The sequence below is a fragment of the Apodemus sylvaticus genome, chromosome 14 (assembly GCF_947179515.1).
Source record: "Apodemus sylvaticus chromosome 14, mApoSyl1.1, whole genome shotgun sequence".
NCBI lineage: Eukaryota > Metazoa > Chordata > Mammalia > Rodentia > Muridae > Apodemus > Apodemus sylvaticus.
Genome location: NC_067485.1, coordinates 4312474 through 4328291, shown reverse-complemented (window position 1 = coordinate 4328291; position 15818 = coordinate 4312474). Strand labels below are relative to the sequence as shown.

The 15818-nt window shown below is 39.3% G+C and overlaps 1 long non-coding RNA gene across 6 annotated transcripts in view; it reads left to right on the top strand.

Moving 5' to 3' along the window:
• Positions 1-5036, top strand: part of LOC127664768 (uncharacterized) — a 34193-nt gene extending 29157 nt beyond the window's left edge. For 2 of the 6 annotated variants that reach the window (XR_007973248.1, XR_007973247.1), the window contains 2 exons: positions 1934-2118; positions 4810-5032. This is a non-coding gene — a long non-coding RNA (uncharacterized LOC127664768). Of the gene's footprint in view, positions 1-1933; positions 2119-4809 lie in introns of all 6 variants that reach the window. The other 4 variants (XR_007973249.1, XR_007973246.1, XR_007973251.1 and 1 more) reach the window with 4 other exon arrangements.
• The last annotated feature ends 10782 nt before the right edge of the window (positions 5037-15818 follow it).

Sequence of the window (15818 nt, the reverse complement as noted above, 5' to 3'; positions counted from 1 at the left end):
TGACAGGCTGAGAATATCTTAAGGAAGTAGGGTCTCAACCAGTTGTTCTTAGCCTTCCTAGTCGTCTGAAATCATGCTGTGATCATCCATAACCATGACATCATTTTGATGTCATTTCATAACTGAAATTTTATGTATAATACTCCATAACTATTATGGAGTATTATGCATACTCTATGGAATATCGATATACAGGATATGTGACCCCCAAAAGTATTGTGGCACACAAGTTGAGAATCACTGGGCTAAACTGCTATTTTTAAACAGAAATGTTTCTCAAATACTTTCTAAAATGTACATTGATCATTAATTTTCTTGTGATTTTCCTCATTAAAAAGGATTTCATTAGAAATGGTTAAGGAAGCTTGCTTTCATCTGATTTATATGAAATTTGGCTTAGTGTCCTTAATGACCAATCTCTGCTTGGAAATTTTTCTTCTATACAAAGGTATTGATATAGTAAACACTTGGGGAACTGCACATAGTTAGAATCAATGTATTTTTAAGGTACATTGGTTTGTATTTACAGGATTATAAACTAGACCAATGTCCCATGCCAAGAGGTTTCCTTTGCTCAGACATGTATATTCACTTTATAAACCGGTGCATTTCTCAAGCAAGAGTGTTGTACCATGTCTGTAATCCCACCACTTGAGGGTCTTCTACATTATAACTGTCATGGTTTGGAAGACAGAGCATGCTACACAGTTGTGTGCAGGTCAGACTAAAGTATTGGTTTGAGTTCCTGTGAGACAAATTAAAAGAAGTGTGTATGTATAATACCTGTGGGTTATTGACATCCTAGTATTATTACCATGGTATTGTGAATATTGCACATGTTAAATATATGTCATTGATTAGAACATGAAGCTATTACTGAGTTCCCCTTTTTCAACTACCTAGAGAAGTCTGGGTCAGGCATAGCTACTTCTGTGAATCATTTTCCTGTACAATATTCCATACAATGATTTCTTTGGTAACAGGAGCTTTGTGCTCCCATTTCTACCCAGGACTTCAGCAACTCTGCCTTCCCTATAGCAGGAGCTGTTACACCTGCATTGTGTTGGGTCACTAGTGAGCTTTCTGCTCCTTGTGTTGCAGAGTGTTGCAAGAGTATTACATGGATTCATACTACAATAGATATTAAATATGTCGCCATGGTGGTTGGAAAGATGGTTCCCTTTTTAACAATACTGTTTCCATACACAGAACACACATGACCTGCAACACTCTTCATTCATTCTATTTCCAGGGAACCTGACACCTTCCTCTGGGTTGTGAAGGTAGCAGATATACATGTAGTACTGAGAAATTCAGACATGATTTTCAAAGTTTCCTACAATTCTATAAGGAGAATTGATTTGAAGAAAATATTTAGGGCAATTCTTCAGCTATATATTCTTATTTATTTTGAATTCTGAATATACTATGAGCTGGTCTACAAAACATTTATGCTGATCTTTTTTTTTATTCGATATATTTTTTATTTACATTTCAAACGATTTCCCCTTTCCTAGCCCCCCCCCCCACTCCCAGAAAGTCCCGTAAGCCCCCTTCTCTCCCCCTGTCCTCCCACCCACCCATTCCCACTTCCTCGTTCTGGTTTTCCTGAATACTGCTTCACTGAGACTTTCCAGAACAAGGAGCCACTCTTCCTTTCTTCTTGTACCTCATTTGATGTGTAGATTATGTTTTGGGTATTCCAGGTTTCTAGGTTAATATCCACTTATTGGTGCGTGCATACCATGATTCACCTTTTGAGTCTGGGTTACCTCAGGGCAATTCTTAAGCTGTATATTTTTATTTATTTTGAATTCTGAATATACTATGAGCTGGTCTACAAAACATTTATGCTGATCTTTGTATTCAGAATTTTGTAAGCAACATTAATTGTATGACAATCAACAGTAAAATTTTCCTTTTTTATGTATAGTATTCTACTGAAGATGCCATGTACAAATTACATCCTGCTAAAACAGCTCATCTCTGTGCTATTAAAATGAAAACCTCTATGAGGAATCACTTAGACACCTACACCTTATCTGTCCGCGTAGCCCCTCATGTGCTGTGGGATCCAACTTGCTGAACTCATGATTTGGGAGTGACCTCCCAAAATAGGTAAGGGGATATGATTATTCCCTTTGGGAACAAAGTCTTCATTGTGATCCAGGAATTGGGAATGTCTCCGAAAGGTCACTGAATTAAAGGACAAACTAGGATTGCATTCTTCTGGAGTTGGAGTGTCTGTTATATAATATAATTTGTGTTCTTTTAGCACTCGCTCTTACTTCTGCAAAATAGAATCATGTATGTTTGAATTATTTCAGGTACAGTATAATGTACCTCAGTCTTTTTTCAGTAGCTCTTAATTTTACTATGAAGCTGCATGCATTGATATTTTTATTACTTTCATTATTTACTTTATATCCTGATTGCAGTACCCTCCTCTAAGTCCCATCCTCAAAACCCCTTCTTCTGTCAGTTTAATTTTAATTTAAAACTTTACTTAATTTATATTTAATTTTTAATTTTGGGTGGAAGTTTCCAGGGGAAAGAGTAGATGTGGTCAGACTAGAAAAGGAGTGTTACTGGGTGGCATGATGAGAAATTCACAGAGAATCAATAAATACCATATGTTTTGAAAAGGAAAAAAAGTTAGACAACCCAAATAAGACAATAACAAAAGAAGAAAAGAAAGCTAGGGTTCTCTTTAACAACTAGCTTCCAGAAATAAGGTCCACAGGAAGAAAGTCATACTAGTATTACTCAGAAAAGAGTAAGATAGGCCAAGAAATAGGTTCCTCAATTTAGAAAGTGTCCTAATTTATTACTGTTGCTATGATAAAACACGGATGAAAAGCAACCTACAGAGCAGGTTAACACTTCACAATATACTCCTTGTTACAGTTAACTACTGAGGAATGTCAGGGCCTAAACTGAAGAGGAAAGAACTGAAGCAGAGGCTGTGTAGGAGTGCTGCCTCATGACCAGCACCCCATACCTTTCTTTATCTCAATATAACTCAAGGGTGGCACCATCCTGCAGATCTTGTCCTTACAAACTCCATTGTTAATCAGGACAATATCCCATAGCCTTCCCTAGACAATCGGCCAATCTGGTGTTGCAGTTTCTCAACTAAAATTCCTCTTCTCACCACCTTGTCTTAGTCATTTTTCTATTGCTTTAATAAAGCACCAAGATGAAAGCAGCTCATAGAATGAAATACTTATTTGGGAATTAGATATCCAGAGAGATTAATGTCCTTCAAAGTCATGACAGAAGAGCATAGCTGCAGGAAGGTAGGACAACCAACAGGAAGCAGAGAGCTGGTGGCTCTCATCTTAGGCAGCAAACACGAAGCACAGAGAGTACACTGCAAATGGCACCTGCCTTCTGTGACCTTAAATTCTAATCAATGACAAACCTCCTATGAGGAAGCCAAGCCACTTCAAATACCCAAAAGTTGTCACAAAGATGGTGTCATATATTGTGATGCCTGCAGTTACACGGCCATCCCATTCAAAGCATCAAAATAAAACTTTGCCTCTGTCCCCAAACCCCTGCAAAAAAATCACCAATTCAAGAAACCTTGGAAGTCATTGCTGTGATTCACCAGTCATTATGGCAGCATATCAGTTCTGAAATGTTACATTGCTTTAGTAGTTTCCCCATTCTTTACAATATATATGAAATTTTAACTAGTTAGTTGCAAAGAACTTAGAGTCTCCATTTCAGACATAGACTTCATGTCACAGTTTCATATCTGCTTGTAGTTACTGCTACTTTCCTTATCATTTTGGACATCAATTTCTTAAAGTATGTGAAATGACAAGACAATCTTTTTTTTGGCATTGTGGTGTTACAGATATCTATCATACATATCATGATTGACAACTGTGTAGATATATTTGGATAGAATAACAATATCATTGTGACCATAACCAAAAGAGGTCAGATGACATAAAGACATCAGTAAATACTGCTGGCAAGTCACCTGTTATGATAAAAAAAAAAAAAAAAAACATAAATGGCCACAGTGGGAAACCACAGATGCTCATACTACAGAAGTAAAGATTTCATCTGATGCTACTCAGGTGGAAGGTCCTACAAGTTAAGAGAACTTTTAATTAGTTATCACAGGGAACGAACAATAATATCATTCCTTGATTTCATAAATTTGTAAATATTAGAACAGCATTTTAGCATATCATGGTATTAAAGCATTGGAAAATATTTTAAACAACACTTAAATTATGTGGTTATATGGATATATACATAGGTAAGCATACAGACACACATATATACATACATACATACATACATGTATGTATGACAAGGGAATTCTTTTTTTAAACCCTGTAAGAATTCCAGAATATTACTTGCTGTATTTCTATCCTTTTCTTCCCATGGTCCATAAGTCATGTAGGATAACTTAGATATGAAATTCTTTTTAAAAAGGTTTACTTAGAAACAATTATTTGATTTAAAAATGCACTAAACTTACTACAAGATTAAACCATGTGCCAGCAAGCTGTGCTATCCTTGTACAAAAACAATGATGTTTGAGAGATGATCTTGCCAAATGCCTAGCATTTGGTATAAACATTAATTTTCATGGGATCCACCACAACACATATGTGAGAATTTTAACCTGCAATATTATTCAAATTCAGATATAGTGTTAACTCAAGTAATTCTTTGTGTAGATTCTTTGTTCATAAAATATACTGAAAAACTAGTCTTATCTGAAATGGGGTGAATCTGTCATCTGAGAATGTTTGTACAATGAAATTTTTATGTTTCCTTTAGCAGGGAAAAATGAAACAACTTCAACATATATCTTTTCACAATGGAAATTTCCTCATGACTGAAGAAGTTGCTGGTCATTTTATTTTAATGTTCCCTTCTACCTCCCTCTTAACCACAGCAGAAGAGATTATTACGAGAAACAACTTCAGTTTTATATTTAACCATATTGTTACATAGTTTCACTCACTATATTTATTTTATGTTGTGTATTACACATTCTTATCTATTAATATTAATAAATGGTATTAAATTATGTTATTGCTTAGACTCCAAATTGTCTGATTCATGATTCTCCACAGTCTTTGGAAAATGGCATTTTCAGTATTCTCCTTCACCTCTGTTACTTAGGCACCTGTATTCCTGTGACAGATCCATGTTAGTATTTGTTTCTTCCAAAGTTCCAAAAATGGGCATTCTATGTACTGCTCAATAAATGAAAGGTAGGGATTTATCTGCCCAAATTCTTCCATATTGTCACTATAAAATACTCCCCATGGCTAAGTGTCAACTATTTAGTTATACAATAAAATCAGACTCACTCCTGTGCATTGGAGCAACACTTTTTTTAAAAAAAAATAATAATAATCCTATTTCTGTAAAATGGTACTCTAGAAAATTGTTTACATTAGGAAAAATAGCTCATTATTTGAGGTCTCAAGATATCATCAAACAGCACTTGTGATGTCAGGAGGTTGTAACTAGTGAAATCCTTTACCTAGTTGAGAAGCAGAGGATGATGAATATTCATATGCAGTAAGCTTCTTCCTTTTATACATTCGACGAACCAGGAAAGGAATTGTAGAACCCAGTTACATTGTTAGTTTGCCCATATCAGTTACTTAAGCAGAGACATTAATACATTATATATATACTGAGTTTTGCAAGCAAATGGATGAAATTAGAAAATATCATCTTGAGTGAGGTAACTCAGACACAAAATGACACACATGGTATGTAATCAGTAATAAGTGGATATTAACAAAAAAGACAAAGAAATACAGAATACCAAAGATACAGTCCACAGAACTCAAGAAGTTAAACAAGCTGAAGGTGAGGATGGCTCAGTACTACCAGAGTAAGAAGAAAGCAATCACAAAAGGGTAGGGAAAGAACTGGGAGGGAACATGGACAGATGGGAGCTTGGTGGGGGGGGGAGGGGATCCTGGTCTGTTATTGGGTGACAGAAAAGGACTGAATCCCTGAGGGCCAGCAGAAAAAAATAGTAACAGGCAACCTCAGGAAGTAGGATGTTGTGGGGGGAGCTTGCAGAATGTACCAGAGACATGTGAGGTGAGAGGCTTTCAGGACTCAAAGGGCAAGACCTCAGATGAAATCCCTACAGTAGAGAGAGGAAACTTATAGAGCCTGCCTCCAGCAAGAAGACAGGGCATCAAGTGAGGGATAGGGTTGTCATCCCACAGACAAACTCTGACCCACAATTGTTCCTGTCTGAAAGAACTGCAGGGATGGACATGAAGAGGAGACTGAGGTAAAGAAGGACCAGGGACAGGCCCAAAGTGGGATCCAGCTCAAGTGGAGGCCCCAAGGCCTGACACTATCCTGAGGCTATGGAGATTGAAGAATAAGGGTACCATCATGACTGGCCTCTGAAAGACCCAATAAGCAGCTGAAAGAGTCAGATGCAGATATTTGCACCCAAGCAATGGACAGAAGCTGCTGACTCCCATGGCTGAATTAGAGGAAAGTTAGAAGTATGAGAACAGGAGAGCGACCCAGTAGGAGAAAAAGCACTCTCAATTAACTTGGACCCTGGGGTCTCTCAAAACACTAAACCACCAACGAACCAGGCAACATACACCAGCTGATACGAGGCTCCCCACACATATACAGCAGAGGACTGCTGGGTCTGGTTTCAGTCCGAGAAGGTGCACCTAACCCTCAAGAGACTGGCTGCCCCAGGGGATTTAGAGATCTGGTGGGATGGAGCAGGGGGGTGTGGTGAGGGTGTTAGGCACATCCTTGTGGAGACTGGGGTTGGGGGGGGAGAGGAGGTATGTGAAGTGGAACATTCAGAGTGCAGATGATGAAAATAAAATCTGGAGTGCAAAAATAGATAGATATTCTATCTATTTTCTTAGGAACCACCAGACTGATTTCCAGAGTGGTTGTAGCAGCTTGCAACCCCACCAGAGGTGGAGGAGTGTTCCTCTTTCTCCACATCCTTGCCAACACCAGTTGTCTCCTGAGTTTTTAATCTTAGCCATTCTGACTGGTGTGAGGTGAAATCTCAGGGTTGTTTTGATTTACATTTCCCTAATGACTAATGCTGTTGAACATTTCTTAAGGTGCTTCTCAGCCATTCAAAGTTCTTCAGGTGAAAATTCTATGTTAAGCTCTGTACCCCATTTTTAATAGGGTTATTTGGCTCTCTGGAGTCTAGCTTCTTGAGTTTTTGGTATATATTGGATATTAGCCCTCTGGGCTCAAAGCCAGGGTTTGAGCAGAGAAACAGGAACAAAGAAATGCATTACCTTGCCACCAGAGAAACCTCAGAGGGAGGACCCAGCTGTAGTTTTCCTCCTCCCAAGTGCAAAATGTGTAAAGTGTAAACAGAAAATAAACCTGCAGTTTTAATTGAATCATCCTCCTGCCCCCCAGTGTCCAGGGATAGACAAGTGTAGAGACAATCCTGGCTTTTCTATTGCCTACCTGCTTGTTCAACATAAGGGATGGGGTGTATCAAGAAGGGACCAGCTTCCTTTCCTTATAGCTCTAGGGTAGTACTTGGAGTCATTCATTCCCACAGCTGCCAGTGTCCCCAAAACTAACTCACTAATTGGTCAGAGGCGTTGTTCACTCCTCAGCCTGACTTAAGACTAATAAACACCATCTATCTGTTGATTATGTGGCATATATATATACTATTTATATAAATATATCTCTATGTAAAAAAAAGTCAGGCATTGTTCTAATCAGCCTTTATATGTGACATTGTTGTTTTTCTTCATAGCTTTTACTATTTTGATTCCTTTGCACATGTAATATTTGAGTATTATGTGTCTACTTGATGTTCTGTATGCTTTTAATACTTTCACAGGTATCTCTTATTTTGGGGAATCTGTTTTCTGACAAATCATATACAAACAGTTAATTCATTGTATTCAATAGAGTCAGTAAACACTAAGACTTATCTAAGGTCTCTAGGTTTTCGTCTTGAGTGTCCCTCCTCTCAGGTCTCTGATATATTCTAGAGGTTCCCCTCAACTTCCAACTTCCCAAGGTTGCCTGTTTGCATTCTTTTTGCTAGCAATCAGCATCTCATTTCCTCTTTCCTGGTTCCCCTCCCTGAAAGTCACATAAGCCCTCTTCCTTCCCCTGTTCCTCAATCAAACCCCTCCTGCTTCCCTGTCCTGGTATACCCTACACTGCTGCATCGAGCTTTGCCAGGACCAGGGGCCACTCATTCTTTCTTCTTGGACATCATTTGTTATGTGAATTGTGTCTTGGGTATTCCAAGCTTCTGGGCTATATCCACTTATCAGTGAGTGCATACCATGTGGGTTCTTTGGTGACTGGATTACCTCACTTAGGGCGATATTTTCAGTTCCACCTTTTTTGCCTAAGAATTTCATGAATTCATTGTTTTAATAGCTGAGTCGTATTCCATAGTGTAATTAGGCCACATTTTCTGTAGCCATAGTTCCATTGAGGGACATCTGTGTTCTTTCCATATTCTGTCTATTACAAATGAGGCTGCTACGAACATAGTGGAACATGTGTCCTTATTACATGCTGGGGAATCCTTACGGTATATGCCAAGTAGTGGTAGCCTGTTTAACAAATGGTGCTGGTTCAACTGGAGGTCAGCATGCAGAAGAATGCAAATTGATCCATTCTTATCACCTTGTACTAAGCTTAAGTCAAGTGAATCAAGGACCTCCACGTAAAACCAGACAGATGGAAACTAATAGAAAAGAAACTGGGAAGAGCCTTGAGCACATGGGCACAGGGGAAAATTTCCTGAACAGAACACTTATAGCTTATTCTGTAAGATGAAGATTTGACAAATGGGAATTCATAAATGTACAGTTTCTGTAAGGCAAAGGACAGTGTCAATTGCACAAAATGGCAATCAACAAATTGGGAAAACATCTTTAACAACCTTACATCCAACAGAGGACTAATATCCAATATATACAAAGAAATCAAGACGTTAGACTCCAGAGAGCCAAATATCCCAATTAAAAAGTGGGATACAAAGTTATACAAAGAATTCTTACCTGAGGAATATCGAAAGGCTGAGAAGGACCTACAGAAATGTTCAACATCCTTAGTCATCAGGGAAATTCAAATCAAAACAACCCTGAGATTTCCCTTCACCCCAGTCAGAATGGCTAAGATCAAAAACTCATGAGACAGTAGGTGCTGGGGAGGATGTGGAGAAAGAGGAACACTCCTCCACTGCTGGTGGGAGTGCAAGCTGGTACAATCACTCTGGAAGTCAGTCTGGTGGTTCCTCAGAAAACAGGGCATAATTCCTCCTCTCCTTGAACAGGTATTATTACTGATGTCTATCTATCATCTATCTATCTTTCTATCTATCTATCTATCTATCTATCTATCTATTTACATATATATATATATATATCATCTATCATGTCACACATATTTTTTATGAAAATATGTTATTTAATAAAAATTCCTATGTTTCAATGATGGTTAAAAGATTACAATTTTAAAGCCTATATATAGGTAAATAGAGATAGATATATCATCTATAAAGTCACAAATATTTTTATAAATTATGTTATTTAATAAAAATTCCTATGTTTCAATTGATGGTTAAAAGAATACAATTTTAAAGCCAAATGACTGAAGGACATGAAATGCACTTGTCACTTTGTCAGTTATAGATGAGCCTTTGAATCTTGACATCACAATGGCCTGTCATCCTGGCTACTAAAGAATCCTCAGACTTCAGTGGTTGGCTTACCAACTGCAGTCTTCAGTTTGGTATTTAGTGCCAAGAAGGAAAGTGATCATTTCACATCCATTGATTGGTTCTCGATTCCAGGCTGCACTGCAAATGTATGTATATAATAACTAATTTCATTCTTATGATAGTCTGATGGAATCAGGAAGTGTTCTATCTTGATTCTCCAGATCTAGAAAACTAGCTTTTAACTTGGCAGTCTCTTAATGGAAAGTTACTCAGTAGCAATATTCAGTACCAATTCCCTAAAGAAACAAAGTTATTAAGGAGTACTATGCTTTTTGTTTCCAGGAGAATGCTTTATATAAGTCTTCAAAAAATACCTACCATGAACATGAGACAGGAGTATTTTCTAGACTATCAAATTTGTTTTTACCCATTAAAACACAAACTTTTCTTGTAAACTGGTCAAACTTCAACCTAAAATTTATGAATGCTTCAGTTTTCCCCAAATTGTTATTTTTTTCCTAAATACATTGTGTTTTTTAAAAAGTTTAAAAGATTTAATGTTAATTCATAAAAAGGAATTATCTTCCACATATGTTCATTTACTTTTAATATTTAATATCATGAAACTGAATTGGTATTATTTTTGTAAAATTTCTTTGCATTATTGTTTGATGTGTGTGATAACCATTGACTACTGTTCCTCCTGACTCCTCTAATCCCATGGCTCACAAATGCTTTCTACATAAAAGCTGGTGTCTATCTACATATTCTTTGAACAATATGTCATATGTTTTGAACAGTTTGATATTCACATAATATGTTTTAATATTTAAATTATATGAGCAGGGTAGTGTAATGAATTACCGAAAGAGTAGCTATCAGTATATATATGGTTGTGAAAATATGTGATTCCTTACAAAGATGTATGGCTCAAATTTAAAGCCACTAAGTGTAAGGGAAAGAAATGCATGTGCCTTTTTGTCCGTTTTCATGGCCCTTAGAATACTGACATCACAATGGTTCTTCATCCTGACTGCTACAGAATCCTCGGACTTCAGTAGCTTGACTACCAACCTTAGTCACCAGTTTGCTATTCAAGACTAGAAAGGCAAAATTTGAGTTTATTCAAAGATTCTCCCTTCCAGGCTCCACCAAAAAGGTATTTTTTTAATAGGTAATTTGTTTCTCATGATAGCCTAATCATATCAGGAAGTGTTCTCTCTTTATTCCTCTAGATCATATGAACTAACTCTCATCTCTGTAGTGGTTTCTTGAAAAGGTAGACATTCAAGCCATATTCGGTACCAATCTTCTGTAGAAACAACATTATTATGTGAAGGGAGGTATGCTTTAAGCATACAGGAGAACAATTTCTGTAAATCTTACCAAAAAAAAGTGTCCAGGTTATGCTTGAGTATTGTTTTATATGCAACCCAATTGTTTTAACCACCATGACTACAAATACTTTTAAAAAGAATTGGTCATTCTTTTTTGTAGACCCAAAACCTAAGAACTCCCTGGTTTTCTTCAAATTGTTATAGTTACAACACATATTGTGTTCTTTGGAATATATTTCTGAATATTTGAGCATTAATTCTAATTAGACAGGAACTACTTTCCAGACATGTTAATTTCCTTTCAGTTTGTCCATCACAAAATTTAGTTGCTATTATTTTGTAACATATCTTTACATTAGTGTTTGAAGTATGCGATGACAACCATTGGCTGCTGTTCCTCCTGACTTTGAATCTCATGGGTCTCATAGGCTTTCCACATAAATGCTCGTGTCTCTCTACATATTCTTTGAAAGACGTCTTATGTTTTGGCGAGAATTATAGTCACTAAATATATAATTTTAATATTTGTATTGTATGAGCAGGGTAGAGAAAAGAAACCACCAAAAAGTAGCCACTTCACTATTATAGGGAAGGAGGTTATTACGGATTAGATAAAAAATGTTCAGAGGCATGTTTACAGCCGATTGAAGCTTGATTTTACGACTGATGTCTAAGAGAGAACAGACAATATCAAGGTAGAATATTGGACATACCTGGGGGAGTGAGAGAAACATTGCCTTCATAAAGCAAAATGTGCTTCTATAACATTTTGGGAGTTATCTTAGTGCATAAGCTGATGGAGATGTTTGGGAAGGAATGGAAATCTAAGGGAAATGAATAACGCTTACTTTTACTTCCTGTTCACGTTAAATAAGGGCAAGGGTGGCTATTGGCTCCAGAAGCTTGCTGTGGCAGGGGCGCTGAAATGCCGCGTGAGCCCAGCGACAGGTCCGAGCCTGTGGACTGAGGTAGCTGCTGGCCGCCTCTGCCCAGCCAGCAAGGTCCGGGTACGCTCGCTGCCCAGCGCGCCTGGCTCCTAGGCCACTGTGGAGATGTTGTCCCACTCCTTGTCCCAGTCATCATTGCTGCCTTGGCTGGCCTGGTGACCTCCAGGGAGCTGCTGGGGCGATGTAGGGTGCCCCTGCTGGAAGGAAAGCCGGCGCCCTCCAAGCGGCAAGGCGCTGCCTGCGGCCGCAGCAGCAGCTGCAAGGCCAGCAGAGGCTCTAAGCCTCCGGCCTGCGCGTTGGCGGAGCGCGCAGAGTTCCCGGGCCCCTGTTGCCCGGTAGTCCAGGCTCAGGTGTGCGGATCACCAGGAGGAGGCCCGGGAAGAGAAGGCGGTGGCTGCGGCTGCTGATCCCTTAGAGCCAGCCCTCCATGTCCTGCTTGCTGCACGACCTCAACACCTCGTGCTCCTGCAGTGAGATCTCAGAGGGTTCTCGGACTTAAAGCCTTAGAGCGCCTGGGCACGCAGCGCCATGTTCCCAAGCCTGGTGCCCCAGCTCGGGCCAGTCCGAGGGCCCCGCGGTCAGTATCTGGAGGGAGTTTGGAAGGCAGTGCAAGGTCCACTTCCTACTCCACTCTTGCCCTCCGTGCAGATCTGCTCTGCTCTCAGCAGAGACTGCTGCTCAGGCCACAGGGCCTCCCTACAAGGTTTTCTTACCACTGGCCCCTTTCCATGTCTGTGCCTAGATGAGTACAGAAAGTGAATCTCTAAGTGTCCTTTTTGCAATGCTTACATTCCATTCCACATCTTTCCAAGACACACACTTTTTCTTCATTTCTGTTAGAGCCTTCCCTATTATTCTAACCTCTCCTTGCTTATTGATCTAAGTGAAGACAAAGATTAGGTCTTTTCATATCACAGCTGGCCCTGTACACATAGACACAACCCAATCCCCAGACCGACTTGCTGCTGGACAGTGCAGAGTTGGAAGTGGGGTGGTACTATCAGTATAGGACTAGGCTGAGGGGCCAGGTCATCACTTGGTAATGTTCCTAGATCAAAACATGAGGAGGACACAAAGCATTCTGATCTCCAATGCTCTCTAGAGTACAATTTAATTTATGAACAGTATATGAGGCTCCAGACATGTCTCAGTACTAAAAAAAAAATCCATATTCAATCTGGATCCTATTTGATCTAAGCACCTATATGTTTGCACATAAGTTCTCTACTCAATTTCTAATTTCCTCCGGTAATCTTGGCTCTAGTAATGAATTCATATACCTACATATAGACCAAAAATCACATGCACAAAGTGTTCTGAAAAAAATAGAAATCCATGAACATAGAACTCTGTAACTGTGTACCTGCTCATGAGCCTGCCTGGGTTTCCTCAGTCTTGATGCAAGTACTGAAGGGGAGGTGGGGTGGGGGATCAGGCAAAGAAACCATGGGGAAATAGAGAGTGTGGAGTTCTAATGGAAGCTTAAAGTCCCTGAAAACCCCAAGACAGCAAGAGAAGGAGAACATGGAATATTTTAGCCAGGTGTGTATGGACTTCCTACTCAGCCATTAGCTCTCCTTAATTTGAACCAGAGAAAGAATAATAGTATCTATGTTGTAGACTCTGAATGTGTTTTCTGGGGAGAACTTGTGGCTACAAGTTGAGGACCTGTTGGAGATAATGGAAGATAGAAAATCTTGCCAATTTTCCTATTGTTTAGCGTCCTGAGAATAGGACCCTCAGGAATTGCACTAGGAGTTTAGTGTGACTGGGATAAACTATGTATATATGTTTTGGGCTCAGTTAAATGCAAATTTTAAACAGTGTCTGAAGGAACATGGGATGCAGAAATTCAGCAATGAAGAAGGAACAAATAAATGTTCTGAACTTCATGATCGTTTAGGTAGAAAGTTGCTAATATCTTTCCTTTCATTTTCACTAAGGTTCAAGGTAATCAGATAAGTCACCCAGAAGACAAAAAGTATGCTATTCTGCCTTACATCTCAAGTCCTGCTTCTTGGGATAGAGACAGAAATATACCCAGGCATCTAGACAGTTTGGATTACATAGTTAGACCTGATCACAAGTAAAGCCAATTCTAGAGAGGAGAGAAGGGCTGTGCTGATATGTTTGTGATTCTCCATCCACAAGCAAAGAACCTCTCAGGTGATTTCATTAACACATTTAAAGAGCAGTTTATCCTCCTTGCTGCTGGCATTTTCCTGTTAGCATAATAAGAGCATTTGTAGTCTATGAGGTGTCAGGTACAATGACATTCCTGAATGACAATCATGCAGTTTTTGAGGTAGGATATCCATATAAGGCAAGCTAGCCACATGATTTTCTTGCCTCAACCTCACTGAGCTTTGAATGACAGTGATGTTGATGTTCTATTTAGACCAGAGTTAATGATATAGCATGCTCAAGTTCTGGAGATCCAAACCCCACAAATCACCAATATAGCTGCCAGAAGCTAAAAGATACTAAATAGTTACGCAAAGGCACAGGTGACAATAAAGAAATATTCATTGCTCACAACCTGTGTTGCCGTGATCTCTTAGGCGACTTACCTTTAAATGGTCAAGAGAGATTCCGAGGCAGCAGCTGGATGGAGTTCTCCACTCCATCAGGACTGGAGCCAACTGAGGAGACAGAGATTCTAAGCTGAATGAAGTAAGTGGCATGCCTGTCACTTACTGTTGAATGCCTCTCCCTTCTCTGCCTTTTGAGAGCACTATGCATCTACCTCCATCTGTGACATGGCTTTCTTGATAGATGTACCAGGCTGAAAGACTGGTCAACACACTGGTCCTGCAGTTGGCATTCCAGGACCCTTAGCCATTTTATCCAGAGATATCTGAAAGAGAACATGATTGGACAGTGGTTGATGGAAGTCCAGGAAATGGAGGAAGCAGTGGATGCCACAGTTATCATGAACTAACATACAAGTCTGGTTTCATGGTGACTCAGGGCAGCTTCTCAAGTGTACAGTAGAGACAATGGCTATACAATTGTAAAAAACCATTTTGCAGTATGTGTGTCTACATGTGCCTCTCTGTCACGGGAGGTTTCTCCAATTGTGTGTGATATATGAGTATGTACAGAGATGAGGGTCTCCATGAGTGAGAGATTATGCTTGTAGGTGTGAGCATTCATACATGTGTACTTAGTTCTGTGTGGGCCTCCTCTACCTCTATGCATGCAGCACAACCAATAAATCAAAGACTTTGTTCTCAGGGGCTCTATTGCTGTCCTGAGAACCTGTTGCCAAGGCTTAAAGGGTATTTGAGCAAGAGAGAGATGTAAGAAGGCTGGGCTACACTTGTCAGGCAAGAAAGTCAACTGTGTTTGGAAGGGGGATGGAAGCTTCCTTGGATTCCTCTATGTAGGAAACCATGAGATTGTCCATCAGTTTAATCATCCATACACCCAAGAAGCTGCATCACATACTGTTTTGCAGGTGTGTATTGTTGTGAGCATAGGTGAAAACAGGGCTTTTCACAGAGCAGCTCCCAGGATAAATAAAACATAGATTTCTGGATAGGTCAAAGCTGTAGGCATTTTGATGGGATAGCTCATTTCAACTTACTTCAAGTTGTACAACAATCTACCTACCCATTTGGTTCTCACTGTTTACAGTTCTGTTCCCTATCTTCTGGTTCCATCAGTATCTTTTCATACTCCTGCATCTGCTTTTTTCCCCTCTGTCTGTCTCCTGCCCTGGTCAATCCCAGTAGTTTTTTTTTTTTTTTTTTTGACTTGCCTATTAGCTGTCAGATATTTATAATTAGCAATCAGCAGTAAGACAGTGCCAGAATATCT